Source organism: Lolium rigidum, chromosome 3 (genome assembly GCF_022539505.1).
Source record: "Lolium rigidum isolate FL_2022 chromosome 3, APGP_CSIRO_Lrig_0.1, whole genome shotgun sequence".
Lineage (NCBI taxonomy): Eukaryota > Viridiplantae > Streptophyta > Magnoliopsida > Poales > Poaceae > Lolium > Lolium rigidum.
Genome location: NC_061510.1, coordinates 299,407,728 through 299,419,282, shown reverse-complemented (window position 1 = coordinate 299,419,282; position 11,555 = coordinate 299,407,728). Strand labels below are relative to the sequence as shown.

The following is an 11,555-nucleotide window of genomic DNA, read 5'->3' as shown; positions in this document are numbered from 1 at the left end:
TATCCACTATCAGTTTCCAACCTATGCACAACAGTCACCATGCGGGCCTGTTTTGGATGGGCTGCGATTAAAAGAAAATGCTGTCAAGTTCCTCACTGCAGGCTTCTTCTGGGCTGAGTAATGCCCTGCAAAGATCTAGTCACAACTTTTAGCTCTGTGGAAGGAAAACCAAAGGAGAAACAAAAGCAATGGAGACCAATTTTTTTTTTTGAAACGTGGAATATACGAGCAAGATGCTGGAGGATTGCAAATGAGGTCAGCAAACCAAGCGCCTTTGTACCAGAACGCTTAACCATACATAACATGCTCACAAGCCTATAAGGATAAGAATGTATTAATACGCCTGAAGAGAAATGAGGGAATAAGATTTTTTTAGATTCATATATCAGCCAGATAATTGAACATAAGACACACGCTAGGTTCATACTAGGTTCATACGATGCATATAGAAAGGCATACTAGCTAGCTAGAAAAGTAACATGTAACTGCAACCATGCATGCCTACGAGGTAAGCTCATGCATGTCACTCATAGTATTTCTCGGCTTCTCAATTACTCCTCGGAACTGTCGTTTCCATCCTCTGCGACATCATCATCTTCATCCTCACCAGCAGCTACATCTTCATCGTCACAAGCACCATCTCCATCGCCATCCTCAGTGACAGCAGCAGCATCGGCTTCATCTTCACCAGCGGCATCTTCATCTCCATCAGCGGCAGCAGCATTGACATCACCATTATATCCATCTCCATCTTCCAGATAGTCTGCATTATCTGCATGAGGTCACATATACGTTACTATATATCCCTCACATACTTCATACTTGTATCTTTTTTTGGCAAACTGTTAGGTTTATTAGACTTTTGTATGCTGCAAATTTTTGTTAGTTAAACACACGGCTGAATTGTTTTAACATGTCTATATTCCAATATTAACCAGTTATAATTGGGGGATTCTTATTTTCTATTTATAGCAAGTGCTTCATATTTAATTGCACGCACCATCTTCTTTTTCTCCTGGAAGAATGTAGATCTTCTTGACAGAAATGGTGAACTCCCTGTAAAATTAAACTATTAGTATTTCATTATTATGAAAAAACTATAAACTTATATGTGCGATAAAAAAATGACATATATTAAGATACAAGAACTCACTCCCACGGGACTGCACCAAGAAAGAAACGTTCACCATCCACATTATCATACAAGAGAACGAAGTTGTTCTCATCTAACGCACCATCTTCTTTACTGATTTCCATGTCACTAAGTTCAAACTGTGAAACTAAGCAACAAAATGAAAAGAATTTAAATAAAAATATAATTAAATAAATTATAAGTAATTTATTTATTTAATCAAAAAAGGAAAGATCACATTTGTTCCTTGCCCACGACCCACGTATAATTCAAATGATAAAGATCAGTAGCCGGTTGGATTAGGGCATAAAAATTCCACACTGGTACGTAAAACATCCCTTGTATATTCATTGGATATTGTAGATGTTAATATTTTTCTATAAACTTGAAGAAACTTAAACAGGTTTGACTAAGCAAGTGACATTGTATAGATATACAGTGTTGTTCCTAGAGTCTTAGAAGACAACCGATCTAGCTTTGGAAATTGAGTGGGCAACTCTGCTATCGTAGATAGATGAAGATCTAGGAAAGCGCTCAAATAAAGAAAGTTGTGTGCATCAATAGATGCAGAGGTTTTCTCTCCATTTCGAAAAAAATGAAGATCTAGATCCTTTACAGGTCCTAAGAAAATTTATGTGTGTTAATCCAAGACAAGTGATGGATTGGAAATAATAAAATTAACATAGGTGAAGTAAAACAAAAGGGAAATGAGGCGAAAGATCTCTCTTGTAATGTTTAATTTCTATTATTTCCTTGCGCTTCTGTTAGATTTTCCTATTCCAATCACAGTTATACAAGACAAGATTCAGATGTTCCATTTCCGTTATACGATAAAGGCTACATATCTATGTAGATTTCTGTACTAATAAAAAATCGTGCATATCTTACAACTAAAACATACAAGTGTATTTAAAAAGATACTTACGTGAATAGTTGTTGCCCAGCCTTTTCAAGGTGAATGACAATGAGTCATAACTATTGTGGACAGACAAATTTATCTTCCTTCCAAAGGGCTCCCCATGCAAGAAAACCTTCACAAGCCTTCTTGGTGAAAACCTTGCCTTTCCCCCGGGCACAAGAGAAGCATCCATTGGCGACATATCCTACGATATCTGGACGCTAAACAAGATGATATTATGAAATAAGCAAGTTTGATCGAGGCAAACTTGTAGTTACAATATTCTGATAGAAATAGAAAAGATAACAGTGAGAAATGAATTTCAAAGAGCGGAATATATAGCTGCATCTGGAATGCTACTTACACTGGCAGATGTTGTTCAAAATATAAGAACCTTGGTCACAATACAGGCATATAGTGGGATGCACCATGGAGTGGTTGGGCCCTGGTATTTATACTGTTTTGGGTAATCGTAGAATTAATGATAGATTAATGGGATATAGTTTTTGCAGTTTCGTCCTTGTAATTATAAAATTTCTTGAAATGAAGTTCACAACAAGCTATTGTTTCTTGAAATAATTGCATGTTTAAAAGGAAAGTTGCACTTGAATATACGGTGCTTAACAAGATGAATATTTTCATGTTACTATTTTGGTCATGCACATATCATTCTAACTCCAGAGTTTTGGCTTTACTAATTTACTAGCATGTGTCGGAAATAATTTTCAACAAACATCAGTTAGACAAGATAATTTTTCATCATATACCTATAACTTCTTAAAGTTCAATTTATTTTTCAATTTTCTTCTAGGGATTGATAGGTACTACATTAGGAATTTATGTTATGTAGCTTGGCCAAAAATTTAGAAAAACATAAGGACATGACGGGAAATAATTTGGTCATGCACATATATTATGGTATGCAAATATATCTCCAATAAATGTCCTATGAATAGATATATATCTTGGTATATATGCTGTTCCATATAGTGCATTGATTGCTAAAGATAATGTCTCACTTGGATATCTATAGTGATAGGATACGTTGCCATTTTGAGGAATAAATCCTTTAGATATTCACATGTCAGCTCCCTAGAATTCTTCCCTGCCAAAAAAAAGTGATTTAAAATCTTTATAAATGCTAGTCCTTGACTTTTTCCTTGATAAAATGATAGTTTTACCTTCATATGACAACACATGGTAGAGGGGGGGCATTAATTGTAGAACAATATAGAAATATTGCATTATGATATGATTAAATTGAGTACAATGTGGCATTTAGACACTAAATCCTCATACTAGATTTGATATATCCACAATCATTATTATTTTTTTGGTATTACCTCAGGGCATGTACAATAGTAGGGAAGATATGTCTTCTCTTAGTAATCAACGCCATCTACAGAAGACGATAAATATTAGGGGTACAACGCATTATCTCTTATTGTAACCTCTCACAATAAATGAGAATTAATTATTTTTAGTAGTAAATTGTATGGCTAAGGGAAGACAAGTCTCTTCCTTCCTCCTCTCTCCTCTAACCACTATTCAAAAAATCGGCCGAGATATCGATTTATCGGCCGATTTATCGTGAATCGGATGGTAATCGATAAGATTTCCGTGTATCATTTGATTTATCACCGAATTTTCAGTTTGGTGGCTGATATTTCCCCCGATTTTCAGCCTGATTGACGATATTACAACCAATTTCAGTGAAATTTTGTCCTATGGTCTCGTAGAACTACACATTAGACATTTTTATTGATTCGAATGCAAGGAATCAAGGTAACACTTCTGTTCAATGCTCTAATATTATTTTTTACATAGCATATTATAGAAAATTTAGTGCCAAAATTTAGGATTTTCAGAAAATAAGCCGATAAATGGCCAACCGATAAAATCGGTTAATCGACCGATAAGCGATTAACCTCTAATTTGAGGCTTACCGATAAGTTACGATTAACGATTTCTTGAACATTGCCTCCAAGTAAGAAAAAGTCCTACGTGGCAAACATAAGGGAAGACTGATGTCACCCCATTGTACATGCCCTCATGGTGCAAACGTTCAAAAAAAAATCATTGCTACACAAAAAATACTCCCTCCGGTCTGATAACATTGACGCGGGCGTGTATACCAATTAGCCTATGTACGCACAAACGTTGCGTCGATTAAATAGGACCAGAGGTAGCACTATTTAAAAAATCCAAATATTTTGTATGTTAGGTACAAAACATATTCTTTGATATAAATTATATTTAGATTATAGATAATTTTATAAAAAACGTTAGTTAGATAATGACATATGGGCAGTGGAGGACACATTATGTTACCGCCCCTTTCCTACTTCAACGAACAAATAGAGTTATATTTCTGATGGTGATTTATTTCAAGATAGCACTAGGTCATACCGAGAAAAGGAGACGGGCATGTATGCATCCGTTGATGTGGGGGATGGAAGATATCGAAATGAAAGAGAATTTTTATGGAATATGTTTTACAATTGGTACTTGAGAAAGGAGACAAGCCTAACAAATAACTTAATTCAGAGTAGCAAACAAACATATTTATTTCCTGCAACTCAAGAAGAAAGAGTCATTGTCAACAAAGTGGAGGAAACCAAAACCTCATAGTGGAGCCTTGACGCTACTAATGCTGGTTAAACTTCACTAGGATCATCTTACCACAATATTTTCTCAATCATTCCCAGAGAGAGAAAGATCTATTCAATGATCACCGTTTTCTCTCAACAGATTTTAATCCACCATCGGCAAAACCATACTCAAGAAATGGAGCATCAAGCATTACTATGTGGTATCTTGAAAGAAACCATGTGGTGTGACAAAATTAAGGGGATTGCTAGAAGCTAAAGATGTTGTTCGTAGCGGACATGCCGAAGATCAAGAGAGTTAACACACGATGCACTTGGGTTATATGATATTTTTAGGATTAGAAGGAGACATGCAAGATTATTGACGTTGTTGTTACGACATGAATTGAAATTAATGGCGCAAATTAGAAATATCTTCATTCCGACATGTATATATTACACTCAAATGGAGGACAAAGAATATAACCATCTTGACAAATGGATGAGAAGATAACTGATGAGGATTAGTTTTCCCGATCTTTCACGATGCACCTTGTTGATCCATAGGACCGATAGATCTTGAACTTCCTCGACAGATTCAAGGATACTCAAGCGCATATGATTACTCTTGACAGACTCAAGAACTCACACATCTTTATTGGATAACTAGACGAACGTCCGAGACGCCGTCATAGGGCCAACCCCGCAGGGATGGTGATACTGGAGAAACCCAAGGTTCTACAAGACTTGAATCAAAACTAGACTGCCCAAACCCTAGCCGCCCCACCTCCTTATATGAGGGGGAGGGTGGCCGGCCGGCCAACCCCTATTGGGTTGGGGCGCCCACTCATGGGCCTAACCCTAATTTAACTTGGACAGGTCCAAGTCAAATAGACTCTATTAAAACCCTAATTTGGCCCACAGCATGACCTGGCTACATTATTATCTAATAACAATGCTACGATACAATAATAATGGTACAACCTTAGACTTAATCCTCGTATCTATGGCTGTCCTAGTGTACCATGTCTGGATATCCATATCATTCTCCCCTTCTTCAAGAAGCGTTGTCCCCAACGCGTGAGGGTCTGCTAGAAAAAGGGTAAGTCAGATAAGAACATCGCCGATCTTCATCCTCAAGCCTCGCCAGTCTTCCACACCTCATCCTCCCTCTCGACTAGCTTGTCTTCAACTTGGCGCCCCTTTGGTCTTCGACGCCATCAACCTGATTGAAGACATAAGCATCCCCCCAAATGCAACTGAAACGCGCCATACAAATCACCCAAAACAAACAGAACAAGCTCCTGTCCGCCATGGATCCAAATAAGCTGAACACACCCGAGTACGCACTCTTTGGATCACCAATGTCTTCGTCCGTTGAAGAATTTTGTTTTTGATACACTCCACGACGCACAAGTAGCAGCAACAGCAGCAAGAGCAGCAGCAGCCGCTGGCCTGGACGTCGCCTCTGCTGACCGGCCGGCCAGAGACCCGGTTCAACCGGCCTAGGCGCCAGCGCATCCGGCCTACGGCCTGGTTGACCGGCCGAGGCACCGGTCGACCCGTCCCGACGCGCAGTACTCGCCCCGGTTGGAGTCAGCGCCTGCCCCGGTTTGCGCCGGACGTGCCCGGCCTGGCAACCGGTCCGACCGGCCTGGTGGCCGGACCCGCCGGTTACAGCATCCGGTCGACGGGCCTGTGGACCGGCCCGACCGGCTGTGGAGCCGGTCTGCCGGGCGGCGCGCCGGCCGCCGGACGGATCTGTCCTTCTTCCCCGCGAATTTTCCTGCCGCGGCAGAGATTTCTTGCGAACTCCTGTCGTGGCAGAACTCTGGTAGCGCTCCTCCTTCCTCTCCCTTGCAGCCACCACCTCCGCATGCACGAAGGCCGTGAGAACTTGACTCTGCTGCCCACTTCCTCCTCCTTGATCTTCACCAACACCATGGCGGCGACGTACCCAATGGTAGCCACAGCAATCGAGCAAGAACAACTGAGCAACAAACCAATATGCACCGTGATCAACCTAGCAATCTGATACCACATGATGAGGATTAGTTTTCCCGATCTTTCACGATGCACCTTGTTGATCCATAGGACCGATAGATCTTGAACTTCCTCGACAGATTCAAGGATACTCAAGCGCATATGATTACTCTTGACAGACTCAAGAACTCACACATCTTTATTGGATAACTAGACGAACGTCCGAGACGCCATCATAGGGCCAACCCCGCAGGGATGGTGATACTGGAGGAACCCAAGGTTCTACAAGACTTGAATCAAAACTAGACTGCCCAAACCCTAGCCGCCCCACCTCCTTATATGAGGGGGAGGGTGGCCGGCCGGCCAACCCCTATTGGGTTGGGGCGCCCACTCATGGGCCTAACCCTAATTTAACTTGGACAGGCCCAAGTCAAATAGACTCTATTAAAACCCTAATTTGGCCCACAGCATGACCTGGCTACATTATTATCTAATAACAATGCTACGATACAATAATAATGGTACAACCTTAGACTTAATCCTCGTATCTATGGCTGTCCTAGTGTACCATGCCTGGATATCCATATCAATAACATACGTTGTTTAGGCTCGAATTTGAGCTAATGTCCATAATGTAAATATCTCACACGATAATGGTAAGGCAATAAGCTAAAATGTGGTTAAACAAGTGGCATTGAGTTGATGACTTGATGTACAATCTCTAGCAGAAACATTATTCATCACCTTGATTTCAAAATTAATCCTTTCCTAAGGTCCCAAAACGATATGCACATAATAACCATCATAAAGATTCTAACATAGATGAACCATAGCGAACTCTTCTAGTCTAGCTAGTTTAGTAGCACCAGAAGAGCGATACAAGTTCTATACAGCTCCAGGTCAAGAAAAGTGCATATATAATGTGCACATATATGTCGTCGATCAACTATGATGTTTCCATTTTCGGATGAATAGGTCGGGTGAGTTCTCTCTTTCATTATCCAAAAAAAGGCATGTGATCAAGTTGCTTCTAAGGACCTTCAGTTATTTATAGCTTCTCACTTGCATCAAGTTTAGTTGCTTTGTCATGACCTGAAACGGATGTAGCAAATCTCATTGACATGCTCTTAGTGAACTTTTCAACCAGAGGAAACCATTTTAAAAGTTACCTTTGGTATCTCCTGATGTTGGATGACGGGCAATGTATAACTTTTTAGCCGACGCAAGAAACAACCTGAATAAAAGAAAAATACACAATTCTTTTCGATCATTTTCATCCCACTTTTATAGTTGTTGCATATTCAGGAAACTTTGCAAAATGAGTATATAAGTTGATGCAGCACACGGATATATATATGAAAAAAAAAACTTACTCCCATGGGACATCTCCAAGAAGCATTCTGTCTCCTTCAAAATCTTCATACAGAAATATGAAATCATCACTATTTGCACATTCTTGTTTCCTGGAATCTGAGCAAGGATAATCTGCGGCTGCATTTATGAAATCCAAGTTCAAGTATTTAATATAGTTAGCAAGCATGAAATCCAGTGCATGTATAACAAATACCCACTCAGTTAAAGAACATATGGACATGAAGACGGTATCCAACGTGCATGTGTTTGACAACCACCCATAAGAATTCACGTGCACAAAACTGTAAATGAATTATCGAACATTATTCATGGAAAATGTGATGATGACCATTTCACCTTACAAATGTAAAATAGTGGTCAGAGTTGGAATATTTTGCTGCGCAGTTTCACAAAAAGCCATGTATTTTCGAACGGAGTAGTACGAAATGCTTTTTCAGTTTGAAACCAGTTAAGTGACATCGCTGAAATCATGCTAAATTGTAACTTCGTGTGTTGCTACTGGAGGAGTCGTTGGGCTAGCCCACGATACATCACAGCTAAAGAACTTGTGTGTTCCACTGGTGGCCCAGCTAAGCTGAATTGCCATAAACCCAGAAAGCTCAGCCACACACATTTGCTTATGCTCAGCATGTTACCTTCATTCGAAAAGGGTTTTTTTTAGGTAAGGAACCAACGGTGTGAAGCTCATTTCTGTGAAATCAATTAGAAAATCTAGAGTTTGTTTTGTGATTAGCTAAACAAGTTTATATATAAATGGAGAGCAGTGCACTTACGGCAGAAGAAGTTTCTTGTCATCTTGGTGAGCGCCCGAGAGAGGGAGTCGTAGCTGCGGTGGGCTCTCAGGTTGATCTTCCGGGCGATGAGGCAGCCGTCCATGTGCACCTTGGCGAACATGTTGACCGACTGTCGCGGCGGTTCGACGGTGACCATAGAGCTCCTCGGCGCCCCCTTCACATCTTCATCATCCGCGGTGGTGGCGGCCATCTTTGCGTCCTTCGGCCCGTCAGGCTGCTTCATGTCGGCGTCAGGTTTAGGTGTGTTCGTGGCCGTGACGATGTGGCGCCGGTTGGTGTGCACCGGCGGCCAGCCCACGGCCGCCGACGGCAGTGAGATGACACTAGCATCGCTGATCACAAGAATTGCATACAAGCGTTAGGGGTGCATCTGTGGCCCTGAATACTTGAGCAGATCAGGTGCAACTCTGTGTTGAGAGTGGTTTGTAATGCATGCATTGCAATTTAGCTGCTCCCTTTGTCAATCATTTAGTGAACAGTGCATACTTTAATAAATATATTTTTGCAAAGATCTCTAACAAGTGAACGTTGTAAAGCTAAAAAGGAGGTCTGGATTTACCAGAGATTAATTTCCTGATAACCATAGAGATGTGTTAGCCACAAAGGCACGGTAATCCTCAGTGACTTTACCTCGAAAGTTGTCATCTAAATAAACCAAGTTAATTACTCTTGCTTGAAAAGATGGTTCGTCTGATGCCCTTTGTTATCAAAAGACTATCTCAGAGCCTAGCCAAAGCAAAAGTTTTCTCTCTTTGAACACCCCAATGTTTTTGATCTATCTCCATATGGAGTACTTTTCTCGGGAACCTTTATGTCCCATATTTCAATGGTCAATGCAGCACGAAATGAAGCTAGATGAATGAACGGCATGGTTATGAGCAGCTGGGTAATGGAGCACTAGCATCTTGTTACTGCCAGTGGGCCATGCTAGGTGCCACTGACGCTGTGTTGTCCCACCGTCCAGCCTCTCTATCTCTCCAAGCCAAAAAAAAAAACATTTTTAAAAGAAAAAAAGAGTGCATGCATCATCTGGCCACATGCATGGCCACAGTTAGCACGAACAGCTGTCCAATTATTAGGAGCAACACAGCCATTCACTATTTCACTGCACAGCACTAGACGGCCGGCGTTGAATCGAACCCAGCGAAGCCCGATGCTATATCATTGCTGCTCCTCTGGCTGTCCTGCGCTGAATATTCCCTCTTAATTCCTTGCAGGAGATCTTCTCTGCGTACCTCCTCACTAACGGTCCCAAAAGATTGTATTCTGAAAATCCACTGACATGCATGCACTTAAAAGTTTACAAGCTAGTGCCCGGAGTACTAATGTATTACACTCAGGTTTCAGCATTGTATCATGTATGCACTAAACCTTGTAAAATTTTGAAGATTCATTTGATTTTGACTGCGCGAGTGATTTTCCATATTTGCGCTCATTTGGAGCGCAAACTGAATTCCGAGAGTAACTTATGATAAGGACAAGCTTTAGCTATTTTGGAATCCTTGAAGAGGTGGCGCCACTACTTTCTTGGTTCCTAATCTTGAGATCAACAGAGCCAAGGGCATTGGAGTTTATATCTTTGGTTGCTTCAGTGTATATAGAGATCTCTACCACAAGAACATTTTTATGTGTGCACTTGAAGCATTGGATTTTTTCGGACAGAAAATATTTTCATGACTTGTTATCTTTCTTCTTTCATCGTGTTAATGTATATAATTTAAGTTAACCGGAAATCTAGCATTGTAGATGGCTAGAAACCAAAATTGGATAATGTAGAAAAGAAAATTCGGATCTGATGAAATGACAAAGTTTATGGTCTAAATAGTCATATCTTCTCATAGATCGGTTGGATTTTGTGATTTTTTTAAAAGGTTCAGGATTCCATTTCTGTACATACGTGTAGAAGAATCTATTCACATTTCGCAATCATTTCTAAATGCAGCTATAAGCACACGACGACCTGCAAAGTACTAATGGATGAGCTAGTGGAGTATAGTAGGGGGTTCAAAAATGTTCATGATTGCAATCATTTGTACGTACGTAGAGCATTTTGATTCGCCACTTTTTCCTCATATATATTTATTTAACTCATGGTTACCAGCACAGGTACGTAGCTAGCGTTTTCGCAAATGAAACGTAGAAACATATGCACACCATTAAACAGCAACAAAACCATATATAGACTCGATTTCTTTTAGCTAGCTAGCTCGGGCCTTTGCAGTGATAAATTTTCTGCAAAGGGGAATTTTGCGGTGATAATGAAACTTGCAGAAATAGTAATGACTGCTCTTTACATACGGAGTAACATTTTAACTAGCTCACCTTGTTACATAAGTTGTGGCCGCCGGCATAAGGCTCCGGTCCTGCTCGGCGGCTGCCTTCTGCTGCCTGGCGGCTAGGCTCCAGGGGTGCATGAAGCCGGTCGGGCTCGGCATGAACGCCGCCGTCCAGCTGCTGCTGGTGCTACTCACAATGCCATGAAGATTACCACCATGCCCTGCGCTAAGCGTGTTTGCAATGGCGGTACTAGCCATCATGCTACTGCTTTGCACACGACCAACATCGCCAACACCTCGACGACCATTGTAGCTCGCCATGGAGGCGCCACCGCAACCGCAGCCACCGCCCGGAGACAAGGAGATGCCGAGGCTAAGGTCTAGATGGCTGCCGTGGAAGCATGTGCCGCTAGTACTCGCTTCCTTTGCCAGCTTGAAGGTGGCTGCAGTAGCAGCGGTGCTCTCTTGCCTACCAAGGGGAGGAGGCGTCTCAAACGATATTAGATTCAT

The 11,555-nt window shown here is 41.2% G+C and overlaps 1 pseudogene; it reads right to left on the bottom strand.

Annotated features, from left to right (window-relative positions):
* Positions 1-551: 551 nt before the first annotated feature.
* LOC124696735 lies at positions 552-11,555 on the bottom strand (annotated as a pseudogene).